Raw genomic sequence first — 27,193 nt, forward strand, 5'->3', positions numbered from 1 at the left:
CGAAAATTGCCGATTTTCGTAGCTAGACAAGCGCTGTAAAACCGGATCGCCAATAATCGAGCCCACCGATAACAGGGGATGCTTGTTATTTTCAGTCAGTTTTCTAAAGTTCAAAAATGATCAGTAGCAAAAAGTTCAGTAGTAAGAAAGAGCAGGTTTTGCTCACTGGTAGAATATTTTCGTAGTGGTCAGTATAGTTAGGAATAGTTGTGTAGAGTCAAACCTATGAGGTATTAACCTTTACAGAATAGATATTTCCAGCGGAAGTTTAAATTTCTTGAACTATCTTTTTTCATCATAGTAGGGACTCGGAAGTAAGCTTCTCATATACTCTTCGTAGCTTTATTGAATAGTTTGTGTCAAGTATATCAGAGTTCCTTTAGAATTAAGTTAGTAATAGCTTTGAGGTCGTGCTTTATTGTAATTTTATGTAAGCGTTGGTACTTTTACTTTGAAATTTAGGTTACAGAAAGAGACTGTTTAATACAGGCGAGATAACTCTTCTGAAGCACTTACGTTTCCACTGTAAGATAGGAGATTTCAGAATTTAGTTCATTAGTTTTATCCCAGAATGACAAAAAGAACTTGTCATTCTTTTCAAGCTGTTAAAGATACTCTGTGAACATTGTACAATCCTTGCCATGATAATAATGCTTCTTGCTTGATGTCAAACATACATCAATATTATTAAAAGTTAATACTGTAACTACTGGAGAGTGTTATCAAGAGCATCATTATCAAGGCATCTCTGGATATTTCAAGACACTGCTGGCATGTAAAGGTTCCAAATTGAAGCGTTACTTGGAGGGCAGTTTTGTATTATTGTCAGATATATTGCAGGTAAATGATCTGATAAGTGAACTCAAATTCAAAGCATTGCTTTAAAGGGAGTGTGGGACAATTATCAACGGCATATTAGGTAAATGTTTCAGTCATATTGGGCAATTTGTATTCTTATGAAAATTATATTCTAGGTAAATGACCAGTAAGTAAGTATGCCCGAAATTAAAGAGTCACTTTAAATGAGGTTAGGTATTGTTAACAATGGTATCTCGAGCCTAAGGATAAGTAAACTCAAATGAACCCTTTGAATAGGAGTTTGAGAAGAACGTTTTTAGTATATGAACTGATAAACATTTAGCAGTCATTCTCAGTTATGTCAAGGGTTTATTCATCTTAATGTTAAACTGATACATAGACTTTCTTGGAAGATTAAAATCATCTTGAGAACTAAATATCTTCTAGACTTTTGCTCTGAAAGGGAAGTGAATTTCTTGTGGTCTTCATAGGAATTAGGATAGCACTTGCTTAATTGATGGATATCATTAGTTATGGTTTCTGGTGATAAGTATACTTATCTCAAGAATGACTCACAATGAAGCCATGTAAACAAGTAGCCATGTAAAGTACAGGTCATTTCAGACACCAAGAGTTCTGTCTCAGCCTGGAAACTAGATCAACTTGGACAAAGTATTAATATGAAAAAAATATCTTAGATGCTTGTGGCTTTGTTAATGTAAATTCTTTGAGAAATTCACTTTTATTTTTTCCGGGTTATAGGTTTCGTAAGTTTTAGAATTCCTAATGCAACAGTGTCTTGACATATGGAGATCTTTAGGTTAAGGTATTCATTTTTTTCTTTTTGTTAACATGTTTTATACAATTCCCATTGAATTTGAGTTATTTGATCAGTTAACTGTTATTGTTAAAAATTAACTTTAAAATTTGTATAATGGGAAAATTATTGTAATACCAAATCATGTACTGATTTTATTGTACAAGGATTTCTGTATTTCAGCTTCGTGTTCAGTTCTCATAAAGTCTTAACCTTCATTTAGCCAGATAAGCTAATTAGTGCCTTTGTTTCTAAAACACAACCAAAAATCAAGAGAATTATATCAGTATCCAATGTCTCTTCGTTTGTGGTACACCATGCGGACACTTCAGTCTAGCTTCGATAATATTTGAATTTGGAAACTGGGAGCTATACAGTTTTTCGCCAGTTTCATTTGCATAAATCTGAAGTGCCAATATTTTTTGCAAAGATAGTTATCGAACTTATATAAATAACCAACACATTGTTCTTACCCCTGCCTCTCACCCTTCCATTCTGACTAGACTTCAGTCTTAATGAACTTGAAATCATACACTACACGTTTAAGGAATTTCTTCCGTCTTCTGTTCAAGCTGTTACATAGAAACACTTTGTCAATTTACAACAGAACTTGGAAGCTACAAAATTGCACTTTTTGCACTGTAGAATCAATTCCGATCGCTCGAATACTTGGGAACAAAAGCCCTTCGCGTCCCATGTCGTAATAAAGTCTACATTCTTTTTCTTAAAGGTTTCTCTCTCTCTCTCTCTCTCTCTCTCTCTCTCTCTCTCTCTCTCTCTCTCTCTCTCTCTCTCTCTCTCTCTCTCTTTTACTGAAGCACCTATACACACATTGTGCCTTGCCGAAGTCTTTACACGGTTCTCTGAGGAATGATACAGTACATAGCTTCCTAAGCTGCCTTGTACCTCTTGAAGCATCATTCTCTACTGGGAGATTCTTTGGACATTTGACAGGCTTTGCTGTAGACCCCACCCCCCGCCAGACACACCCACAACAAGGTGTTTTCGTCACTACTTCCAGTTACAGGGGTTAAGTACCTAACTATTGGCATTTCTTCCTTTCATTCTTACTCTGAACATACTGAAACTACAAACTAATACGACACACCAAGGATTTTTTGCCATTCCTCACAGACAGGGGGATTAAGTACATCAATACTTGCAGTTTCACACTTACATTCTTACTCTAAACACACACTTAAATCTTGCACATACTACACACCAAGAGTTTATGTCATTGCCTCTAGAAACAGGGAGTATGTACCTCATTCTTACCATTTTTACACATACATTTTTACTCTAAACAGTAGCTTAAACTAAGCACATGCCACACACCAAGGAGGTTTTGCCGTTATTTTCAGACACACAGATTAATTGCCTCACTCTTAGCATTTTCACGCTTAAATTCCTACTCTAAGCTTACACGTAAGCTACGCAATTAGAAGCCCTCAATTGCACATGACAACAAATATCTGGATCTTAGATTGGCAGGAAATTGAGGTAAATCTTTGAATGTAAAGATCTTTTGTTTTGTCACCACATTCTCCCGTGGATGCTACGGTTTCATTTCGTAAAATTTTGAGCAGTTCACGTTTTGTAATGTGATTTGTGTTACGAGTTTCATCTTCGTATGTTAATATTTCAGAAGGAAGGCTTTTCTTTTTAGCAGTGTACAAAGTGAGAACTGGAGTCGAATCGGTGAGGAACAAATTAACCTGTAAACCTGAACAGTTTAAAGAAAACCGAGAATTGTTGCTCATTATTAAGGGACGTGAGCTGAAGTACAGAAATCCTCAATATATATATATATATATATATATATATATATATATATATATATATATATATATATATATATATATATATATATATATATATATATACGTGTATAAGTATATGTATATGTATGTATGAATATGCTGTGTAGATAGAAAACAAAACTGGAAATGATTTAAATAAAGGACTCCATGGGGTCAGCACTGCAGTGCCCCGAAGGAGGGAATGCCCCCAGCAGGAGGTATACAGCCAGTCGGTTACCAACTTTGAAGTCGACCCAGAGGGCTGTTTTCTAAGCTGACAGCTGATTGCTGAGGTGGGATTTGCCTTACATACTTCCCTTGAGCTTTCCAAAGATATGTTCCAATTTTCTATGTCACATATGAGAGTTTTAGACCAGTTAAATGCCAGAGAACTTTTATGTACAGAAAGTCAGTCCAAGGATGGTGTGGTAATGTTACTCCTAAGATGAGCCTTGGCTTATTCACTCATATTGTTGTATTTATACTAAAGCAAATGATTTGCTTGGCATGTAGAGTCTTGATATGGTGTGTTGACCTGTAGATTTTACTCCCAGAATTTATGTCCAACGATGTATGATGGCCGTTAAATTGCAAAGTCATTTATCTCTCTGAATAACTTGTAAGAAAATCTATGATTTTCAGACATTTTGACATTCTGTTGTCGGTTTGCTTTGAGATTTTGAGTCATGTTACAGAATCTGTTGTAGAAAACGGGAAACATTGAGCAAGAGACTTGTGGTTATGATGATGTATATATTTTCGATTGTGTTAGCATTGTAGTTGTCAGCATTATTTTCTTAGAGTTGCTCTTAAATCTACTAGTATTTTAAAAGAAATGTCTATTTTGGGGAAATTTTATTCCGAATGTTCACATTTTACTTATAAGTTAATGATTAGACGTTTGTTAAAAATACTATTTTCTGGCCAAATTCATGTAAATTTGGCGATGCAATGGAGTAATTCTAACTTGCAGAGCGTCATTTACCAAGATTGGGGAACATACTGGGCAAATTTGTCATTTTTACTTAAGTTACATTTGATTGTATCACATGCTGGTTTTTTTGATGATTTGCATGAAAAAGCTTCACAAAAGTACTGTATCCAATATCATTTATATTCTGCCAGATATCTTAAAAGATGTAAAGTTCTGAGACGTTTATAAAGTTGAAAGTTATCGTAAAGATGTAAAGTAAGTTTCTCATAACCTTTTCAAAGTTAAAAGGTTGTCCTTTTGATCAAGTTTATGACAAAACTTTTAATTACACTTCGGACACATGCCGTCGTCCCAAAAGGGGGTACCAGCTTGGGGCTCAAACACCTTCTCGTCTTAGGCCCGACATTTAATTCGTGTACCTGAAATAAAGAAGGGATAAATACCACGGGGGCCATTTTTAGGAGTCTGTGTGGGAAACCTTGCAATTCATACCATCGTCAGCTAATCAGACAAAATTGGGTGTTTGCTAATTAGGAGAAATTTTTGTGAAAAAAATTTGTCCTGAAATTGTAAGGAACCAAGTTATTTGACAAGCGCAATGTGTAATAATGTGGCCTTTCACTTACTGGAAAGGTTATTATACTGTCACCAAGTACCTTATAAAAAGGGATGCTGGGATTTTGAGGCTGTATGAGGCAATATCCAGACTTCACTGATTGCAGATGAATTCTTTAAGTGTTTGTCTCTCCTTTCACGAAATGAGGAAACTGTCCTCAGTTTGAGGCTACCTTTCCATGGAAGGCTTAATAGATATGAAAGCATTCCACAGAAAAGCTTGATAAGATTTGGATGAATTAGATCCTATGGAGAAGCTAGTTGTCATTTCTTACAGAACACAGAACAGTTTGTCAGTTTTTGAAATGTTTACCAAGTTTATGATAGTTCATTGACTTTGTGTTCACAGGTATCCTCTGAAGGTTTGTAAACAATGGAATCATTGTAATGGTGTACTGGGGTTTGTGGTGGCTTTTAGAATCAGAGAAGCATGTCCCTGATGAGAAGGGGGTTATGCTGTTTTGAGGGGTTTTGTTGTTGAATAAATGTGATCATGAGACCTGATTTAATTTTGTGGTTATTTAGATGTGTAACTGGAATAGCTTTTTTTTTTGTTGTTGTTACTCCAAGATGGTCTTGGCAGGCCTTGCTGCGTTCATGGTAACTTGAAAAGTCACTAGATTGTAAGCAGATTTTGTAGTCAATATCTTCGGTAACTTCATCTGAGACACTGGTCTTGATGTAGGTTAGAAATTTAATTGGTTTTTGCACCTATGTGAAATTTACCTTCAAAGCATCAATCGATCTGTGTAGAGGTTTTTAACGTTTGACTTTCCAGGGTTTTATTATGTTATGTCGAAGTTGGCAATGTATGTAATATAGGACTGAGTACGTTTACTCAGATAATGGTGGTTTGCGTTTTGATTGAAGTCCATGCTCGTGATACTTTGGAATTCGAGGTATTGTTGTAAGATGGCAGAGTTTTGTAAAACAAACTAGAGGCTGAAGTTGGGTGTGCATTATATAGGGCATCGTTAATAAGTTTGGTGTTCGTAAGCGTAAGCATTAATGAAAAGAGGTTATGATTGTAACGTGATTTTACTTCGTGATAGTAAGTTCTGGTTCACAAGAGAGCTTGATACTCAAGAGCTTGATTGGTTTGGCCTCTTGCCTGTTCGTCATAATTTGGACGGCCTTTTTGGTGTACGCAGGTAGAAACCGGATTCATCGTCATTAGAATTATATATGAGTATATGGTACAAATTTTGAAGCACTTTGCGGGTGTTTGAGACAAGTCCAGGATTCAGAAAGGAATTGGTTCAAGATCAGTTAGGATTCAGGAAGTCTTTGCTCCTGCTAAATTTTGGTTTTGGAAAGTCTTAGTTCATGGCAGTTTTGGTTTTAGAGAGTCTGTTAGGTTGTGATGGTTTCTGTTTTAGTAAGTCTGTTAGCTGTGATGGTTTTGGTTTTAGTAAGTCTGTTAGTTCATGGTAATTTTGGTTTAGTAAATCTGTTAGTTTATGGTGGTTTTTGGTTTTAGAAAGTGCATTGGTTCATGACAGTTTTGTTTTTGAAAGTCTGTTGAATTATGACAGTTTTGGTTTTAGAAAGTCTGTTAGACTGTGATGTCTGCGGTTTGGGGAAGTTTCTTTCGATATCTTGTATTCAGGAAGCTTGTAGTGACACTTTTGCATTTAGAAAGTTTGTTACTGTGTGATACTTTCCCTTTTAAAAAGTCTGTTAATCTGCAAAACTCAGTCTGAAACAGTATGGTTCTTCACGGTACTTTGCTTTTAGAAAGTCTGCTTTCTATGTTTCTTGCATTAATGTGTTGGTTTGTAACAGCCTTAGGTTGAGAAAGCACACTGGTCTGTGATTTTCTCTCTAAAGTAATTCTGGTAATTTGTGACGAATTTTAATTTACAGTGTCTGTGTGTTGTTTTTACTCTTTTATTCCGTTAATCTGTGTGTTTTGTCTTTAGGAAGTCTGTTAACGTAAAGGTTTTGCCTTCAAATTAGGTCTGTTAAGCTTTGGTATTTCGGCTTTCAAGATGTTTGATTTTGTTTTTGCCAGAAAGTCTGTTAATATATGCATTTTACTGGTAGTCTTTTAGTTGCTGTTCTTGAGGGAAACTGTTAATTCCTTCTTTATTCTTGCCTGGAAAGTCATATTAGTTTTTAGTTTTTAAGATCGAAAGTTTGTTTGTGGAGTCCAAGAGTTTGTGATCGTTTTCGGCTACAGATTAAGTTAATTTGGGTTTTTGTGTGTTTTTTTAAACAGAAAGTCTTAGTTTGCAGTTTTTTTACACTAAAAATGTCTCTGGTTTAGTAGAATTTTGATTGGAATGTCTATTAGTCCGGGAGTTACTTGATTAAAATGTCCTTTATCTTGAGTTTTATATTCTGGAACTCTGTTCATGAGTTTTGCGACTTGAAAGTCTATGAGTGTGTGCCGGTTTTGCCAAGAAAGTATGTCAGTTCGAAGGAGTTATTTGCTTAGAAAGGATAAAGTTTGGGAGAGGCCTTTCCCAAGATGAAGGTATCTTTGGGAGAGATTTTTTTTGCATACAAAGCGTCAGTTTTGGAGAAGTTTTTATCTAATGGCTGTTTGTTTGGGAGAAGTTTGTGCCAGAAAAACTTGTTAGCCAGAGGTGTTTTTTTTGGTTATTACGTTAGTTCTTGAGAGTGTTTAGCCTAAAATGTGTGTCAGTTAGGTATGTACAGTTTTTTTGTCTGGAGGCATATACCAGCTTGATGGAAAGTGTCTAGAAAGTGTGTGTTTGGGTGAAATTTTGTGGAGATAGTCGGTTGATCAAGAAAGTTTTTTGTATTGCCAGGAAATCATTAGTTTGCGAATCTTAGCTACAAAATCTCTTGGTTTCCAAGTTCTCTAACCCCTAAAAATGTCACTTTTCTTTGCTAAGGTATTTTTGAGAGTTTGTCTCCCGAGGACATTTTTGTTGGTTGTCCTAAACTCTATTAGTTTCGGGGAAAAAATATCCAAAAAATAGGTTTGTTTTTTCGGTGACTTACTTTCTGTCTGGGTTGAGTCATATCGACTGAGATCTTTGCCTACAAAGTGTGTGAAAGTGTCAGTTATGGAAGTTTTTTGGCCAGAACTTGTTTGTTGAGGAAAATTTATTGTCTTGAAATTCTGTCATTTCCAGTGTGGATTTTGTCTAATAGTACTCGCAAGAATAGAGGTTCATTATCCTCTGGGTATTTTTGATATAAAGGTGACTGCATCGTCAAGAATTAGGAGTTCAGTAGACTAGTAAATGCACAATTAGTGACTGGAACAGGAATGAACATTGGTAATTCTATCCAAACTAAAAGACAAAAACGACTGAAGTGGCTTGGAACTTTCGATAATAGCATTACTTTTCAGCACTAAGTGCAACAATTGTGGAATTCGTTTAGAATTACATTATTTTGATAAAGGCCTTTAAGAAATGAGCAATCGTTATTGAAAAGAAAAGACAAAAGCTATGATTTAGAGTACCAAGCAAATAGTTACTGAAACTTGGTTTGCCAGTAGTTTAGCAAAAGCATTTTAAAGTCAAGTAAGTCTTGAGGTATGACGTCTAAATTAAAAGCAGTACATTTTCCATGAAGTTTTTCCTAACCAGTTTCCATTGCAAAGGCAATGTCCATTATTCTGTGACCCTGTACTGGAGTGTCAATACAAATTTGCATTTTTTGGTGTCTTGTAGCCCTGTTCTCGTATGTGAAAGTAATTTTAGTGTGTAGGACAGTTTTAGTGAGCAACATGAAATTGTGGTTTTCTTGATCATTATTAAACGGTAGTTTTCATTTGTAGGCAATTTCTAGTCACCTGGCCCTGTTCAGATGTGCAAAGTAGTCATTTTTATAGTCTTGTATTTGGTAAGGAATATAAAACTAGTGTTAGTCGTACAGCCCTGTTCTGCTGATCAGTACAAAACTACCTTCCGAAGACTTGTCAAAGTTTGACGAGACACCCTAGCTTCAAAACACCCGAAGGAATGTTCTAATCAAGTCCTGGACATTCCTCCCTAATTACCTGGCAATGGGATGGATTTTTGCAAGACGTATCACACAGAACCTAAACTGGCCTGGTGGTCCGCGTGTACGGTGAAGGCTGACGTTAGTCCGACCTGCTGTCCTGCTGGGGGAGGAAGAACTCAGGGCAGGAGGACAGTAGCCTTGCACGTCTCCTGCCATTTACCTGACTCAATCACTTACATTGAATGGTGTCGTGGGGCCATAAGACGGAAGTGGCTTTTTGGGGAAGGGCGGGGGTGCCTCAAGGCACACTTGTTCCACCTGAAGGGGTTTGGGGCTCTTGTCTGCTTTTGAGGGGACTGTGTGTGTCTTGTTGTAATCAATTGTTTTTGTTGTGACAAAAGACTGGAGGATAACTTGTGAGATGAAATAAATAAAGTTAATTAGCTTTTGTTTGGTTTATTTGTGAAATTCCTGTCATTTTCTTGCCCAGAGAGACATCTGAGAATATAAATGGATATACTCGTTAACGAAGATATCATATGAACTGAAAATAGCATCCAAATTAAGCATACTTTTAAAATTTTGAGTTAATGAATTGAATCTGAAGTTGCAGAAATTTAGTTCTGAATAACTAAATGTTCTGGTGCATATCATGTTATAAGGCTAAATCTAAAAATTAAATTGGAATAATTTAAAATACGGATAAATTCTTAATTAAAAACGTCAAGTAAGCAAATTATAAAATACGGGTGCAGCAAATATGTAATTTAGAAGACATTGAAACGAATCAGCAAAAAATGCTGTCTAAACACAGTATATCAGCAAAATGACACGTGTACATTTCTCTAGTAAAGAAAATGTCCCTGTAATTATGGAACGTGGCGTCTTACAAGTTATAATTAAACACATTGCATCATCAAACTTTCGTGGAAACAGTCAGGCAAAGGTATTTGAAGGCATGAAATCTAATGATAAAACTATCAAGTGAACATGACCATTTTCACTTTTAAAAAGTTCAGCTCAGTGGGACTAATTTGAAAAATAACGGCTATGAAGTCACTCCTAAAGGGCATTTCTACATCAGATGGGGTGTCAGAGGAGCTTATTTCCTGACATATCTTAGCAGTTTTTCGTCAGATTTGAAATCAAAATAGCAATGTTTGTGGCAAAATTGAAGTCTCAGTGTTTGTAACGCCGTTACGAACACAACAAAACTCAGTTTTGCCACCAGTATTGGCCTTTTGACATCAAATTTGACGTCGAGACGCTGGAAGATGTCAGGTTAACAGACTTAAAATGTAGGCTACAAGTTATTTCAGTCAACTCCGTATTAAAAAAAAAAAAAATGAAGTCAGAGTCAGGATAAGATAGCCGCATGATTTAATAATTAAAAGTCAGTTATCCTCTACAGTTCTCAAAGTCAAACTTCTGCCAGGGACAGAGTCAATGTCAGTTGGCTCTAACGTTCAAAGATATATTTATCTCAATAAAGTGTCTTTTGCTTATTATTCCTGCTCGGTTTTCTGAGGGTTGACTAAAAGACTCATTTTCTATTTAAGACGAAGCGAGGGATGCACTCTCGGTTTCGAAATCTCAAAGAAAACGGAAAACAGAATGCCGGAATGTATGTTTACACCCTGTAGATTTCTTAGCAAGTTGTTCATAGAGGAACTGGACTTGAAATTTTTTGGGGACATTATGCTTCGTAACGAAATTCTGGCGGTACAAGTCTACAGTGTTTCCATTCCATGTTTCATTAGACGCTACACGTCAAGTAAGCATTTGCCCAAGTACGAAATCACAGCCTTTAGAGCGAACGTAAGCTAAGGCTTGTCTCAGTGGTAACTTGACCACGACCATCGTGGAATTTCTGTCCATTTTCTTTGACATTTGAGAGGGTCCATAACATTCTTCATTAGTGGCATAGAAAACTGAAAGACATTTGGGAATGCACAAGAGAAGTATGAGGTGCTTCCTATCTCTGCCAATCAGCTGTCAGCTTAGAAAACAGGGCTTTCGGTCGGCTTCAAAGTTGGTAACTGACTGGCTGTATACCTCCGGCTGCTGGGGGCATTCCCTCCTTCGGGGCACTGTAGTGCTGGCCTCAAGGCAACAAAAAAAATATAAAATTTTTTTCTTTTATTGTCACGAGTATACTCCCCGCCCCTCGAAATTGTTTCTTGGATTTAAATAAAACTCTGTCCGGATATCTGATGGTTTTTATTTCCTCACTTTATTCTACAGTTTAAATACGTCATCAATGACGTCATAACATTTACTATGTCAATGACGTCAACCTTTACTATACAGGAATAATGACGTCACACTATGACGTCATCAATATTCATTCACGTCCTACTACAATGGTAGTTTTATGTCATTTATTAGTCCATTTATGCAAGATTGAAATTTTCTTTACTAATTCTGTTGAACCACTTCCCATCAGTAATCCCACGTTATACGAGATAATCCTTAACCATTTTATGATTTCGAGTTAAGAAACCTTAAAAATTTACTCAGGCCTAGTCAGTGTCCTAAATCGGTACACCCAAATCTTTCTTTTTGGCCTCAATGCAGATATCTTTAACTAGTCTAAAAGTTATTATATATATATATATATATATATATATATCTCTCTCGTTCTGCAGTACCTTCATTTAAGCAGTATCTCTAAGCAACGTTTCATTTCAACTTATCCAAACCTTTTATAAGAAGTCTCACGTACCATTTATGAAAGTCATTTGTGACTTTAGTATGGCTTTTGGCTTCTCTTACGTCTTTGTATCTGGTATTATATATGAGAGAGAGAGAGAGAGAGAGAGAGAGAGAGAGAGAGAGAGAGAGAGAGAGAGAGAGAGAGAGAGAGAGAGAGAGAGAGAGAGAAATTCTACCAGACTACAATGAAACATTAGAGAGAGAGAGAGATTTTACAACGCTGCAAGGGAATATTATCGAGAGAGAGAGAGAGAGAGAGAGAGAGAGAGAGAGAGAGAGAGAGAGAGAGAGAGAGAGAGAGAGAGAGAGAGAGAGAGAGAGAATCTACCAGACTATAACGAAATATTACAAGAGAGAGAGTGAGTTCTACCTGACTACAATGATAGAGAGAGAGAGAGAGAGAGAGAGAGAGAGAGAGAGAGAGAGAGAGAGAGAGAGAGAGAGGATGGGTTTAAAAAACACAAACATACTTTAACAAAAAAAAAAAAAAAAAAAAACACCCCAACTCCTTAAAACGAAACTAACAATGCACTTGACACAGTATCCCACTCTTTTTCGTATTTTCAAAATGAACTCGTTCTGTCTTTTGATAAAAAGCCCAGAGAAGACAAATATAAACGTGACAGAAATACCAATGACGTAGTACAAGTATTGACATTGGATATAGAGTGAATAATAATGGTTTAAAAGTACACATCTTACAGTTGTATAGAATATTAAGGCCATTAACTCCCTTTACAACAAACCACTCTAAAGAAGCGTTAAGCATGACATTTCTCCAAGTTACGTTACACTGCAGGGGATAAATTCAATTCCCCATTACAAACCTTTTTATAACTATAAGAAATGACCCATGGTGCTAGAAAGACTCCAGAAATGACAATTTTCAGTCTCGTTCTGTTCGAGGAAAATCGCAGCAGCTGAGACTCTTTATAAAGAGGCATCTTCGCGCAAGTACCAAGCAACGAGAAACTCGTTAAATGAAATGGTTCCCTAGGGCTCGAAAGACTTCAGAAAAGAATTTTCAGAAAACCAAAGGGTGCTGGCCTCTTTGTACAAGTGAGGGCACTTACAGAATGACGTAGAAACTTTAGGGAAGACTACAACATTATTCCTATTTCCATGATTTAGAAGATGAAACCTATTCATGTGGAACAAGGCCACCACAGGGGCCACTGACTTGGAATTCAAGCTACTAAAGAACAGGGTGTTCATTTGAAAGAAGCACCAGAAGGTAGTATGAAGCGCAAGAAGAAGAGATCAGTCATTAGAAAATAAGAAATTTAAATGAAAAACAAATATAAATGAATGAATACTTAACAGGTAAACTATATCAAAAGAACTTGAGATTGATGTTGGAGTCCACCACAAGGATCAGTGCCCAGTTTTTCATTCGTGACCATAATCTTGGGAGACATTACAAAGGAACACAAAAAACAAGGCACTTGGGAGCTGCTACATGAGTAGGACCTGATCTTAACGCCAGAGACAAACAGAAGACGAGGTCTGGATGGACCAAGACGAACGAAGAAGAGTGAAATCAGCGCCAATAAAACCAAGTTTATGGAAAAGGGCAAACTGAGAATATCCAGTCAGGAAAGTGGTTTTGCTGATGCTGTGAGAGAGAGGTTTTGCAGGGGTATGAAATATCATGAACCGGAGGTAACTAAAATATTTTTGCGAGAGATGCTTTGGACTGGTGACGCTAAAAGAACAGACAAGTCCACCATGATTGACAGGTGACTTTGTACTACAGAAAAACTAGGCCTGGCCTAAGTCTTTTGTGGTGCAAAGTCCCAGACACCATAATCCACTGAGTTAACATTCTCAACTCTTGTAGGACTGTACGGAAGGATTTTTTCTTCACGAAATACATTAAATCTTTTTAATGTTTGACATAACTTGTTTGTCGAAAGTTGAACAATCACTAAAGATATATTTGATCTGCATTCTATGACTTCAATGATTGGGTCAAGTGGATCATTCATCTAATAGCCATGAGTCACACGAGTGACTAATTTGAAGGTCTAATATTATCCCAGTGTGGCACTATTTTCGCAATATAGGGACACCACATACAACAATGTATTTAGTTTGCTTTATTGCCACTGACGGTATTCATTGCAGATGCAGCTGCAAAGGGGCTAAGGAATCAGAAGGGGAATTTGATTAAACGTAATGAGTTCCTGAATGAAAACGATGTCACTCGTTATTCACAAACCTGTTGCTTTAACCTAGGTGGAAGGATGCTGAGCTGCTGCAATGCCAAGTGACAGAATCCAGAAACGACCAAAAAGGGAGCTCCCTGGAGAGTGAGGTATAAAGAATCCCAAATTCCAAGGGCAAAAGGGGTCAGGAGGTGGACTATAAATTCTTCCAAATCAAATGGATAACTTCTGAAAGGTGAGATGGATGGAAACCTCGTAAATGTCTTGCAGATAGGCAAGTTGAATGGGACAAGATGATGAAAAAGATAGCTGACATACAATAGAAACTTGCCGTTGCATCTGATGGTCCTGAGAAACCCAAGCTTAATTAAACATCTCTATGGGTAGTAATACTAAAGAGAATGGCCAGCGAAATACACAAGTTGAAACTGAACCAAGAAGACTTTTTACTCTCTTAACTGGTCAGAGTGAGCGGCAATAACAGGAGTAACTCGCTGAAATGCGAGGTTTATAACCAAATTTCAGAAAATCGACCAAACCTGAAGTGAATTTTGCTGAAAAAAAAAAAGAGGTCTGAACAAACTAGTCGAGTAAAAGGTTGAGGGGAGGTATGAACTTGGAATGAGTCTGAGAAGGCAGAGTTGGAAATCAGCCATGAGGTAACCTGGTAGCTGTAGTCTGGGTTCAGAAACCCAACTGCCCATCTATTAACAAGTGTTCCAGCCAAAACTGCAGAGCAATCACCCATCAACTGGAAAAGGCAAACACTGGTGTAAAAATGTTAATCCTGCAGTAACTTGGCTACATAAGTCAGCCACGGCAGTCTGGTGTTCTCCATTTTCCTTCTACAGTGGTTTATAGTGTCTAAAAAGTCACAAAAATAAAGCCAGGTGTTTAAAAAGTCACACAAATAAGGCCAGGTTAATGTAATGACCTTGTAACAGACAAAAAATGAATACTAAACAAAGACAGCATCTTAACTGAAAGAAATTGATAAATTTGCTGCTTCTTAAAATCTCACACAAAATACTTGTATTTACCTTGAACCACTCTTGACAATTAATAACAGTCCCTAAAAACGTAAATCGTTGATATAATATTCATCCTGCTCCATCAAAACTCAAAATTTACAGTACGATACTATATGAAAAATACCACATATCAGATTTATCACAGTTGAAACAAAACCATTATGTAAAAAATACACAACACCTTTTCTTCTTCTTCACAGAATAACCATAAGTTAGGGTTATTGTTTTCAATTTCAATTAATCAATGAAAAAATAAACTGTACCATTAATTGTTCCATTAATTAACAGAGAAAAGGTAACAAAAGAGTGCCCCAAAAAATGCAAATTACAAATAAAATAACATTACAAAAATCTTAGATAAGGCACCGTAACAATTCTGATGTACAGCATTTGAACACAGCCACAAAGTCACATCGTTAGACCCTCACAGGCTTGCCTGAGGATACATTCTTAAATCATCACAACCTTTATCATTATGAGATAGATTAGGCGACCTACCAAGACAAAAAACATGGTTTGAACAGTTTTTTAACAGCAAACTTCAAATTTTATCCAATAAACTGCTGTTCTTCAAATAATGTATAAATGGATATCTAAAAACCTTGAGGATTCTGACAAAATTTCAGAACAGAAGGGGATAACTCTCAAATAATGGTTTAACTGGCCCCAGTTTCTTCAACAGGGAATGGAAGGCCTACAGATGAGGTCCATTTGTCTATCTTCAAAATGGGAATGCTCAGCCAAATGATAAATACTGTACAATGTACAATAAATGTCAAAAAGAAAATTTTAAGTCGAATAAGGCCAAGTTGAAAAGTAAAAGGCAGACAGCAATGCATTTGGGATTGAAGGGACACTGAACAGAGCCTTTAGTACCATCTACAGTGAGCCATGCAAGTTACACCATAAGTGGTAATCCCATTTAGGGGTGTCATCGATCATGAATGAGCAAGACACCATAAGAACTAATGGCCTCAGCAACCTTGTGCATTCTGAGATAAGTTTAGGCTCAGAGGGATGCAAAAATAATAAAGACTTCAAATTCTCGAGAAGAAGAGGCAGAAGAGGATGGCAAGGCCTATGAGGAGAAGAGGGAAGGAGGTCAAGAAGGAGGTGACTAGAGAAGATGCTGCTGCGGTGGATGTGCAATCAGAGAAAGAACATGTTTGGAATATACTAAAGAGAAGAGTGAAGGCAGTACTTTGAGATTCTTCTGTGAAGAGAAAGAATACGAACTGAAAGATGTTGTTATGATAAAAAATCAATACAGAATTCAACATCGGAAGAGGTTATGAGAATCCTTCATATGTCAACTAAACAGCAAGAGAATTAATCGTTAAGGAACTGAACAAGATTACATGGAAATAAACATCTACTCAGCATGCGCAAACATTACAAGCCTTTGCAGGATGTTTGATAGGTCAATAACTATACAGAGTAAAAATAATGGAAATAAATAAATGCCAAGACTACTGAAACACAGTGTATTCAAGTATGTGTGAAGGTGTTGGCAGTGAAGGAAAGGAAGCCGCACACAAGTATGTCTGGGTAAAGCATTGGAGGAATACCCAGACAAGCAATTAGATGGCAAAGAGGTCTTACTAAACAGGTGTTGGAAATTTACCATGATATGAGAACTTGTCTGAATATAATGGCAGAAACATAGAGAATTTGAGATAAACACTGGTGACCATCACCAGTACTCATAGCCATCAAGGTAGTTGCGGAGAAATGAAGAAAGGGAGGCCCCTGGTAACTTGTGCGTGCAGATGTCCTGGTGGTAACAAATGAATCAGAAAAAGAAGGCTTACAATATTTTTTGAAAGACTGACGACTGAAAAGGGGAGTTAAGGATGTATATCACAGCAAGCATAAGCAAATTTACAATGACGGGAAAGGAAATTAAGGGCAAGGCATGTTCTGAAACAACATAGGAATTCTGACTGAGAGTGTACAAAGTATAGGACAATGAAGAAAACTCTTCAAACTTCTAACCTCATTTGAGGAATGCGAATGAAGATGCATAAGATGTGCCAAATGCAGACTTGGAAATTACTCCGAAGTAACCAATTTTAGGATACACAAACTGATCATCTTAGAATTAATCTGATGTAAATCCAAGGAGGAGTTAAAATCTGAGCTCCAGAAATAGACAGACAGCACTCAAGACTCTTTGGTATCCCTTCAGCCCCAGATGCCCTGCACTAGGTCTCTTCCCTTGGTCTCTTGTCAGCTGTCTAACTTCTGTACCTTTTACCTCATTCCATTTGTCATTTTTTTCTGACAAATCCCCCGGGGAAAAGTCTAGTGCGTCTGCAAGTCAGACTCAGTGGTCTTGTTCAAGCACTCTATTACAGTAATGACCACCTGATTTTATGCAAAGCTTTCAATCCAACAACTTTCAGAGAGTGGTATATGTGCAGACAACCCACGAGAAGTGTCACTTTGCTTCTGTTATTTCCACATCACGACTTGAAGGTCACCGATGACGAGGAATCATGCAACCTGCATAGAAAAAAAAAAGACATTATAAATTCAGTGTTGTAATTTAAGACACTTTTTCACACAAAATGATGCAATTACCAAAAAATTCTCTTGCCTCAAAAACTCAAGGTCTGACTAATACTTTTTGTTTTCTGTTGATTACTACTCTACTTGAATTTGAACCATCATGGCCAGAATTCTTCCTGCATATAAAACAATAGTATAAAGACAATCTAACACCAAAGAAGAATGAGTTCGAAATACTGTATCTCCATTCACAGAGTACACAAACCTCTTGTTATAGCTTTGCCTCATACCCAAAAAGGAGCAGTTAGCTCCTCATTCCCAGTGGTCTAAATCACCTGTATGGTCTGTGGCCCAGTGCTTCATGGTACTGCCATGAATACCATCACTTTCCTAATAGTTACAAGAACACATACAAACATTTAACCATCTTACTTCATCTCAATCTGATACAAAGTCTGCCCCATTTTATATTCCAGATAAATTGTACAATTTGGGCAGGGGCTATGGTTGGTAAACATCCAGTGCCTTCCATACAATGATTGCATGCAGCAGTTAGTTACCCAAGTCCCCAACAATATATGTGCACTAATTTGAGGTACCGTGATCGCCCCATATTTGCAGCCAGGGGATCTGCTCAGCAGCTAAAAGCCAAAACTAAAAAACACTCCATTTTGATAGTTTAAACACAGAAAAACCCTGTAAAAATGCATATACCCTTTAATAGTTTTATCACAAAAAACATTTCCCATTTCAACAATTAGAATATTTCTCAGTGAAAAATCCATGAATCAGATTTTCCCAGAAAAAGATATGTTACAGAAACAATCAGATAGTTTGCGCGATCAGTGAGAACGCGAATAATGGGGGTTTACTTCCGTTATTTGCAGCCTCTGCTCAGCATGAGAGCCAAAACTGGGCTCAGGGTTATTTTCTACTCCATGTCCACCAGAAAAGTAAGTACATCAGATAGGTGTTGATCAGTAATACTTCATACCTGACAGGTTATTTTCTACACGGCCACCTGACCTGTTGAGTCTCAAGTCTGAACTCTGCACAATATGTATCAGTATGTATCACTTACATTTAATCACAGAAATTGGGCTATGTAAACACAAGGTTAACATTCTGTTTCATGAGTTGTAAAACAGTCATGTTCTTTCTACACTGGTGCTAGCTAGTTAAGGGAAATCAACCAAAATCTTAGAGTGATTAGTAAAAATGACTAAGAAACAAGCAAGGAATGGGCAAAACTTCCTTCTGCTTCTGGGGTCACCTATTCCACATAAGAACCATTTACTCTTGAACTTTGGTTACACATCAGATAAGTGCCAATCAGCAGTGGTGTAGTCACAATATACAAGTTATTTTTTCATTCCAACTAGCCTTTCTAAGACACATTCAAGTATAGCACGGGAGCACACCTGGACAAGAATTTCAATTTATTGTTGAGGAAGGCTAGTTACAAGCTACACCACTCTCAACGGTTTGAGAACATGGTTATGCAGTGACTGGGCAGTATGGGTACACCAAACGCAACAGCTAAGTTAACATGACCATCACATGTTGTACTGATAATTGCACACAAAATACACCAATGAATTACGGTGGGGGATGCTGACCACTCCTAGCTCCCAGGACACAAAATACAATACAAAACAAAATGAACATCTGTATAATGCTTGCAATATACTACTGTAGTTTTTTCTTAAGGCCAATAAACTTGTGGATTGCAAAGATGAACATCACAAAGGTTCAAAAACATCACCCTGCAAAACACCAGATACGACAGGTCTAAAGCTGAAATGCAAACAATTACTCTCTTCTGTTGGTCACTTTTGGAATTCCAAATGAGGAACAATACATATCCTCCACGACCTAAATTACTTTTGCTTATAATGACAGTTACCCCTCCAAATTTGCAAGGGTTAGGGGTGCCAGCCAACCTCAAATTTGAAAATTCACCAATAAAGAAAGGCCACCAAAAGACTGGGCAATTCAACCAGCTTTTACAGGCCAGTACGCTACTAACAACTCATGGTTTTAATGCTGATAAACTGAACTCAGAAAAAATTGGATTAAGAATGTGGCACTATTGCATCCAGATTTCCTCTCTGAGAAAAGTGATCACTATGAAACAATTTCACTACAACATGAAAACCAGATCAAAACTATGTAAGTCATACATAGTGTTGCATATTGTACTGTACTTATGTTCCATTCCCTTGGTTCTCAAATTTCCCTTCACAGAATTCTTTCCTGGTAATCTTTGCTACATACATACATTTATCTCGAATATAAATACTAGGTTGAAAATAACCTTACCAGATGACTTTGGTTAATCCAGTCGAAATTAATCCAAATGTGGATGACATCAAACTCTCATCCTGTAATGAGGTCTTCTCATTCTCCCCCTTCATACGACCTTAAACCCGTCTTCCTATGGGTGTCAGCTGCTTGAGTCCTTCTCCAAAGAATTTTATCTTGGCACCTGCACGTTTATGCCAACGATCTGATGCCGCTTACTACAATGCCACGCCAACTAATTCTCTACCAGCCTCAGCTTCTACCCTCCACAGCCACATCATACTGTGGTGTCCTGCCCCCAAAAAAAAAAAGTTAGCCTATAAAGTACCCATTTTAGAAACATCAGAAATTTACTACATTCGTTTTCAAGATGATCACCTGTCCATGCCAGACCTGGGCATTATAGCTGATTCCCACATTTGAAACTGGAGGTGGGCAAAGTGAAAATCAGCCAATCCTTAAAGGCTATTTAATAACAAAATATTTGTACAAAAGTGTTTGTTTTAACCAGTGAACTCAATCCACAGGCTATTAACGACGCCTTAGGAGGATTGTCACTCAGGTACGAGATCCTCATCATGAAGATACCCCGAGGTCTCTTTGGAGGATACCCCCTTCAGCAGAAGGAGGGGTAGGGTTACTGTGCCTAAACCCTGCAGAGCCAATGATGGATAACTAACAAGTCCATATGTACAGAAAAAGGTATATTCTAATACTCAACACTGAGTACCTCCAGGCTTTCCAAAAACCACAACCAGGTTTAAAAGGCAGTAGACCAAAGAAGACTAGCTATTGATTCAGGACATAATATCCCCTTCACAAGCCAGAGGAGTTAATGCTCTTCTGCCATAATCGTATTTAATCTCTGCACCATGAAGATAAGCCAAAACAAGTACATGAGTACCATGCCACTGATTGACTTTAATATCTTATCCAAAGCCAAAACAAGTACATGAGTACCATGCCACTGATTGACTTTAATATCTTATCCAAGTCTAAGTTTTCAAATTTAAAAGTTGTAGCCATTGTTCTTATGTCCAGTGGCTTACCTTCCATTAAGGATAGTCCTTGACCAAAAACCCAATGAAAAGGACATCGCATTTCTACCTTAGGTTTCCATATCACACAAGATAGAACCTTGACATCAGGTTTAATTCTGTTAGCGCAATTCCAACAACTCTTACAGACAGTACTGGACCCCCAAGGAGTCAAGTTCCTCAAGCCCTTGTGACTCCAAGTTAGGTAAAGATACTGTTATAGTTAAGGGTCTAGCCCAAAACTGTACTTAGTCTAGAATAAGGCAAAGATAATTGCCTTGTCTTTTGTAAGGCCTATCTTATCTAACTAAGACTGTGGGTCTCTAACTCTTTAGCTGTGTCTAAGGCTACTGTGAAGTTTCCACAGAAACTTATTTACCAGGAGCTAGTTCTAAAAGGTTCAAAGATTGACAAAATAATGAACTGAAGGACTGCATAGAGATTCTTGGGTAAAATACATGGCAGAGACTTGGGAAACTTCACTTTAACACCTTGAAAAACATTTAGATTTCTTTGTCCTCAGACAAGCCCAAGAATCGATTGGTAGGTTCTCTCCCAGAACTGATAATGGCATTACTGTGAAATCCTGTCTTGGGATCACCAGAACCATGGACCATACCAGGCAGTCATCTGTAGCTTGTGGGAGTGTGATGAAAACTTTTCACCTCTCGGATGCTTGCATCCACCACTGAAATAAACTGCAAACCCAGCCTTCCCTAGTCACCTGGGGTAATCAATGCCAAGAGACAACTTACAAAGACTTCCTGAAACCTAGCAAGAGTAGGAAAGGCATTACAGTCTAGACCTACCCAGGGAACAGCTTGGTGTTCCTCTCCAAGCTAGAGGACCTTGCAATGGTAAACCAAAACTGGTAAAGATACGACTTCCTTTAGTCTCAAACAGGTCCATAACAGGGGATGCCTACAGTCCATGGTCTACAGCCAGCCTTAGGATGATGAGTACCTTCCATTACCATCACTTATCTCAGTGACTGAGAACATACACTAAAATTTTTCTAATCAATGAATAATTACCTCCAGCAAAGATAATAACTCAAGTATGAGGTTGTGTGTGTGTTAATTTGACCAACTAACAGAAAAAGGGGCAGAGCAATTAGACATAGTAGTGCTCGCTCTTTCTTAAACATATAATGATTAATATTGTCTCTAAGAGGCATACTCTAATTGCCCTATATGGCATAAGTGTCGAGCTCATTGTCTCTAAATAATATCCAGTCTGCATTTAACAACCCTGAGAGGGACAAACCTCAAAATAGATATTTTGTTCTCAACCTAGGTCAGGACCAAAAGACTAGTACCGTATCTTCAATGCAAAGTCAGCATTGCGCAACACTTGTAATTCTCTTACCATATCAAAGGTCCTATAGTTATCAAGAGAGGGTTTAATAGTTTCCACAGACTTATACTAAAGACTCAAACAGCTTTGGAGGCAATAACCAAATCAATCAAGTTTCCTTGGATTCTTTAAACTTAATAAGTATCTCTCCTCCAGTCATAAAATGAGAGCTGTAAGGTTTCCTAATCATCAACTAATATTGCTGAAAACACCTGCCATTCAGTCAGAAGGCCTGTAAGTGGAAATTAGATATTGGTAGCTTCTGTTCCAAGTGACTAATATGCTTACAATCAGATTCATTATTCCTTAAAGAAACTGACATACGGTAGTTGAAAATTCATAGCCATTCCGTAGGCACAATACTATTTTTCTTGTTAGTTGGTCTCTTAGAGCACTGATCCTATCTAGGGCAACTCAAGGAAAAGCCACAATCTTTCTTGCTTCTGTCCAAAGAAGGCTTTTCCCTATTCTGAGTAAAGGGGAATAAGCCATAATGACATCAACATCTATTCGGATAAAAGAAAATATTTAATGATGTCATAAGTATTTATACATAATGTATAAATATAAACCCACACATTATGTATCTATACCTACATAGTGTATATCAATATATGTATTCAATACACACACACATATATATATACATAGGCCCTATAAGCTAAGGCAGTTATGAATTTATTCCTACACGAATACAAATTCCTTACGCCACTAATGCCGGACCTGGTGCCATACCAGACCAGACAGAGGAAGGGAACAACTGGCGCAGATCCGCACCACTTTCTGACATGTCTCGGTTCCCTGTCACTCCAAGCCACGAGGGAGTGAGACAGAACTTGCCAACGCAGGAAACGATCCTAATTTACCTAATTCTTGGGAGGGTAAAAATAAAACACTAATGATAATAATAACACAAAATGACTCCATCCTATCAAATCTAATGCCCTGAATCGATGGAAAGCTCATTTGGAGTAACAGACCAAAGAGAAGGAGCAGAAGACATGTAGCCCTTTAGGTTAAGTCTTAATAGTATTATCCTCTATAGTTGTTTCTACAACCTGACACCTAACAAGCTCTCTTCGTTCACGATCAATTACCGCATTTCGTTCAATTACGATTTATACAGTTATCCAGCCATAACTTTTCCCTCGGTAAAATATATCATGAGGGTAATAATACTGGAATAATGCCTATTACAGGAACTCTTACTTTATGGGATTGTAACGAACAAATATTAAAAAAAAATAAAAGAACAAACCAACATAAAAAAACCACGTGTCTGCCGAACTCCTAGCGAAAGCGGTGGCACAACTAGACTGTCAGCTACGAGTACGAGTGTTTGTGCCTATCACTCCCCTGGTGGCGGATGTTGGGGGTGGGGGGAAGTTTATGGATAGAAGGAGGATATTCACAGAAAACTAAGTGTTCTTGTGTTTTGTTTCAATATGTCAAACTCCCGATGGCGTGGAAGTAAAAGCTATATAATGGAGAGGTAAGGTTCATTTAGAAAATCTTATTTCAAGGCATCATAAGAAATAATGGATAAATTTTGTAACCCATATTAACAAATACCACATGTTCTTGGGTTAACTGAATGGATACCAGTAAGAGTTGGTTTACATAAGGGATCTGCTTCAAGTCCATATCTTTTTGACCTGATAATGGATGTGCTATCTCAAGGAATAAGAGATCAATCCCCCTGATGCATCAGGTTTGCTGGTGACATCGTGATATGCAGCACCTACAGAGGGGTGGTGGAGCCAAAACTAGTGAAATGGAAGAGGGTTCTGGAAGACAGAGGATTAAAGATCAGTAGAAAGAGGACTGAATATTTAAGGTTCAATGAAGAACAAGACACCGAGATTAGTGCGGAAGGGACAAGGTTGAACTGAGTAGAAAAATTTAGGTCTCTTGGTTCAACACAAGTAGCTGGTGATGGAGATTTGGATGTAGAAATTACACAAAGAATGCAGACTGGATGGAAAAACTGGAAAAAGATGTCAGGTGTCATGTGTGACTGCAGAATCAACTTAAAGGTTAAAGAAGTGTATAAGACAGCAGTGAGACCAGCTTTGATATATGGAGCTGAAACATGGCCGGTAAGAGAGTGCAAGAGAAGAAATTGGATGTGGTGGAGATGAAAATGCTTAGATGGATGTGGGGGGTAACAAAAATTAACAGGATCAAGAAAGAAAGAATAAGATTGACTGCTAAAGTTGTAGAACTATCAAAAGAAGGCCCAGGAAAGAACACCGCAGTGGCATGGCCACGTGATGAGAAGGGACGAGACATGTCGGGAGGAGAGTGATGCAGATGGAGGTGCCTGGCGGGAGAGCAAGAGGAAGACCGAAGCGAAGGTGGATGGATGTTGTAAAAGATCTGAGAAACAAACAATTGTCTGGGGACGATGTGTTTGACCGAGCCATGTGGAGGAAAGCTGTCAAAAACATCAACCCCACATAGAAGTGGGAAAAGAGGCAGAGAAAGAAGTTCTTCATAAACTGATTAAGTTGAACCTGACTGCTGACATGAGCAGCCTTCAAAAGACTTTACCATAGAGAGCAATATTACCAACTCCTATTCCATTCACATACCTTATTGAGATCCAGTTGCAAGAGACTACAAGGGAGACCTTTTGTTTCTTTCCATACTGGTACTGCCTAAGGCATGGTTCAGACCCCCATGACAACACAAGTTTTTACTGGATTCGCTGGCCTGCAATACAAGGGGAAATCATGACTTCATTGCAACCTCCTTTCGGTGATACATTTCGAAAACATTCAAATAATTTCCAAAATGGCAAATTACTGACAATGCTGTAAATCACAGTCATTCCAAATTCTGAAGGATAACAATTCTCTGACAGCCTCATAGCTCTGAACATGTCTTATCTGATCATTTTCATAAGGGTTTGGCCTGACTTTAAACCCTTAACTCATTCCTACATCTCATGAGGCATAACCTCCACAATCTAAATATGGCTATACAGACAACCTGTTACTATTATGCTCTATTGATTCAAACCTACTTTTAAAATATTTACCTCTCAATGAAGTTGGGAGCCTAACCTCAAGCACAGAATCTGACACCAAAGACTGTGTCAGCAACAGTGCAGAGACTATCAAATGTATTTAACCAGTTAGATCTCTTCCCAGTATCAGGAAGCTAAATTTAGGACTGGACATGTCTTGTCTGTCACAAAAAGTGTAAAGTGAGTCCACACTGTATGAAATCAGTTACTGACATGTGTTTTATGATAAAATGTTAAAACTACATAACTGTTGAGGACTTTTATAAAACCATAGACACTCTGGTAAAGAGTACCAGTATCTTTAAGCTTTAAAAACTAAACAGTTTTATTCATGGGTTCTTCCACTGCTGAATGCTGAAAATATAGTTCTACTACCACACCACTGATATGACCATAGAAATAGTTTTCATCACTACTAGGCTAACCATACCAGCCTGCCATGCAGTTCGCATACATATGCTATATAACCCATACGATTCTATGAGTAGTTTATAACCTGGCAGTAGTTTTCAGAACAGCAGGTACCATTACACAAAAATTTGTTGTAAAATCCAAAACCTGATTCTGGAAAGCATCCATTCCTGGGCTAAATAACAATATTTTTTGGTGTAAGTTTACAGAGCATGCAAAGTAAAATTTAAAAGCATTTAATTTCACTTGAATTTTCATATTTCAACCCATTCGCAAGGTCTAGACTACTTCGCCCATCTCCCCAAAACAAAAGACTGCTGTGTCAACTGTCCCTCGACCTTGCTCATTTCATACCCACGTAAGCTACCTGTTACTATGAGTATTCACTGTTAATCTATTGAAAAGTTTTACCATAACAGATGGGCCAATAAAATACCAACATAACCTAATGAAACTGGAAGCCATTCTTAGGTTCTAGGTTACGGTTTCAAAAACTTGAAGGTGAGGGAGGACGCTCATACTTCTCTACTCTAGGGTATGATAAGCCTAGGCTATATTGCTTTGGATGGGTTGAGACTGATGATTAAAGATAAGGCTATACCCAAAATACCCTTCGTAGGGTTAATCGTCGACCTGGGCCAAAGACTTTGGGAAGATTATGGTATGACGTGCAAATTAGGATACCTGCCGCTCAATTGACTTAATTACTGATATTTTACAGTTTCAGCTTTGAAAAAACACAAAGGTTCTATATTATGGATGGTCAGTGTCTCCCACACCCATACCTTAGGGCTAAAATATCTCAAAAATCATCGATACCTCAGTAACCTCAACAAGGGTAGGCATATTGTCTTGGTGGGCACCTACCCAAAGGCTCCTTAATAATTCTTGTGTTTCTAAGTGACGCCTGCCATAATGCCATTTATCACCGTCATCATTACTCACCTTGAATCAAATGACGTCAAATTACGATCTCTCATCAACTGGGAATAAATCGTTCGTGAAAATAAAAAAATGGCACGAAAATCATCACCAACAGCTAAAATGACGTGGCACGTCAAAGACGGCATGAAGATCCAGGCATACCAACATTGTAAGATTTAACACCGTATTTTGAACATGAATATTACAGTTTTCAGCATAAGATAATTAAATAAAAACCAATTTAATTTTAATTTACATTTCTGACCTTACTATAGACTACTCAAAATAATAAAATATCTTTATATCACCTGCTTTAAAAGCCGTGGAGATTGGCAGTTCCGACAACTCTGCAGCAGTGACTGTTCGTAGACAGACGATCCTGGCATACCTTGAACAGTTTTAACTTATGGGAATGGATGAGCTGGGGAATCCTGCGAAAATAAACATATAAGCAGAAGGAATGGTGTATCATTATTTACATACTAAAAATCCTTTAAGATTGTTAGTGTTCAAGATATATCTCCAATATTAATCACATACAGACTCTCCCTCAACTCATCTGCTGAAACTGATATGATGAAACTTTGCACCATCGTTTATGGTGCCAAAATATCTAAGAACCATTGGGCAATGCATAAGGTAGGAATACTATAGATACAATAAGAAAATGAATTTGTACAGAACCGTTGAAAAGCAGCATATGACGACAGCAACACATCTTGGACTAATATATCCTGTTTTACATAAATTGCACCAAAATGAAAACATTTTCAACTTGAAAACAATAATTATAACTCAATGTTAATTCTGTTCTC

At 37.6% G+C, this 27,193-nt stretch overlaps 1 long non-coding RNA gene across 1 annotated transcript; it reads right to left on the reverse strand.

The window, feature by feature from the left end:
- Positions 1 to 11,095: 11,095 nt before the first annotated feature.
- Positions 11,096 to 26,541, reverse strand: LOC136825047 (uncharacterized). The gene is made up of 3 exons (XR_010849231.1): positions 26,400 to 26,541; positions 24,607 to 24,727; positions 11,096 to 17,309 (listed from the first exon to the last, which is right to left on the reverse strand). It is a non-coding gene; the product is annotated as an uncharacterized lncRNA (long non-coding RNA).
- Between the last annotated feature and the right edge of the window lie 652 nt (positions 26,542 to 27,193).

This window comes from Macrobrachium rosenbergii, chromosome 36 (genome assembly GCF_040412425.1).
Source record: "Macrobrachium rosenbergii isolate ZJJX-2024 chromosome 36, ASM4041242v1, whole genome shotgun sequence".
NCBI classification, from domain to species: domain Eukaryota; kingdom Metazoa; phylum Arthropoda; class Malacostraca; order Decapoda; family Palaemonidae; genus Macrobrachium; species Macrobrachium rosenbergii.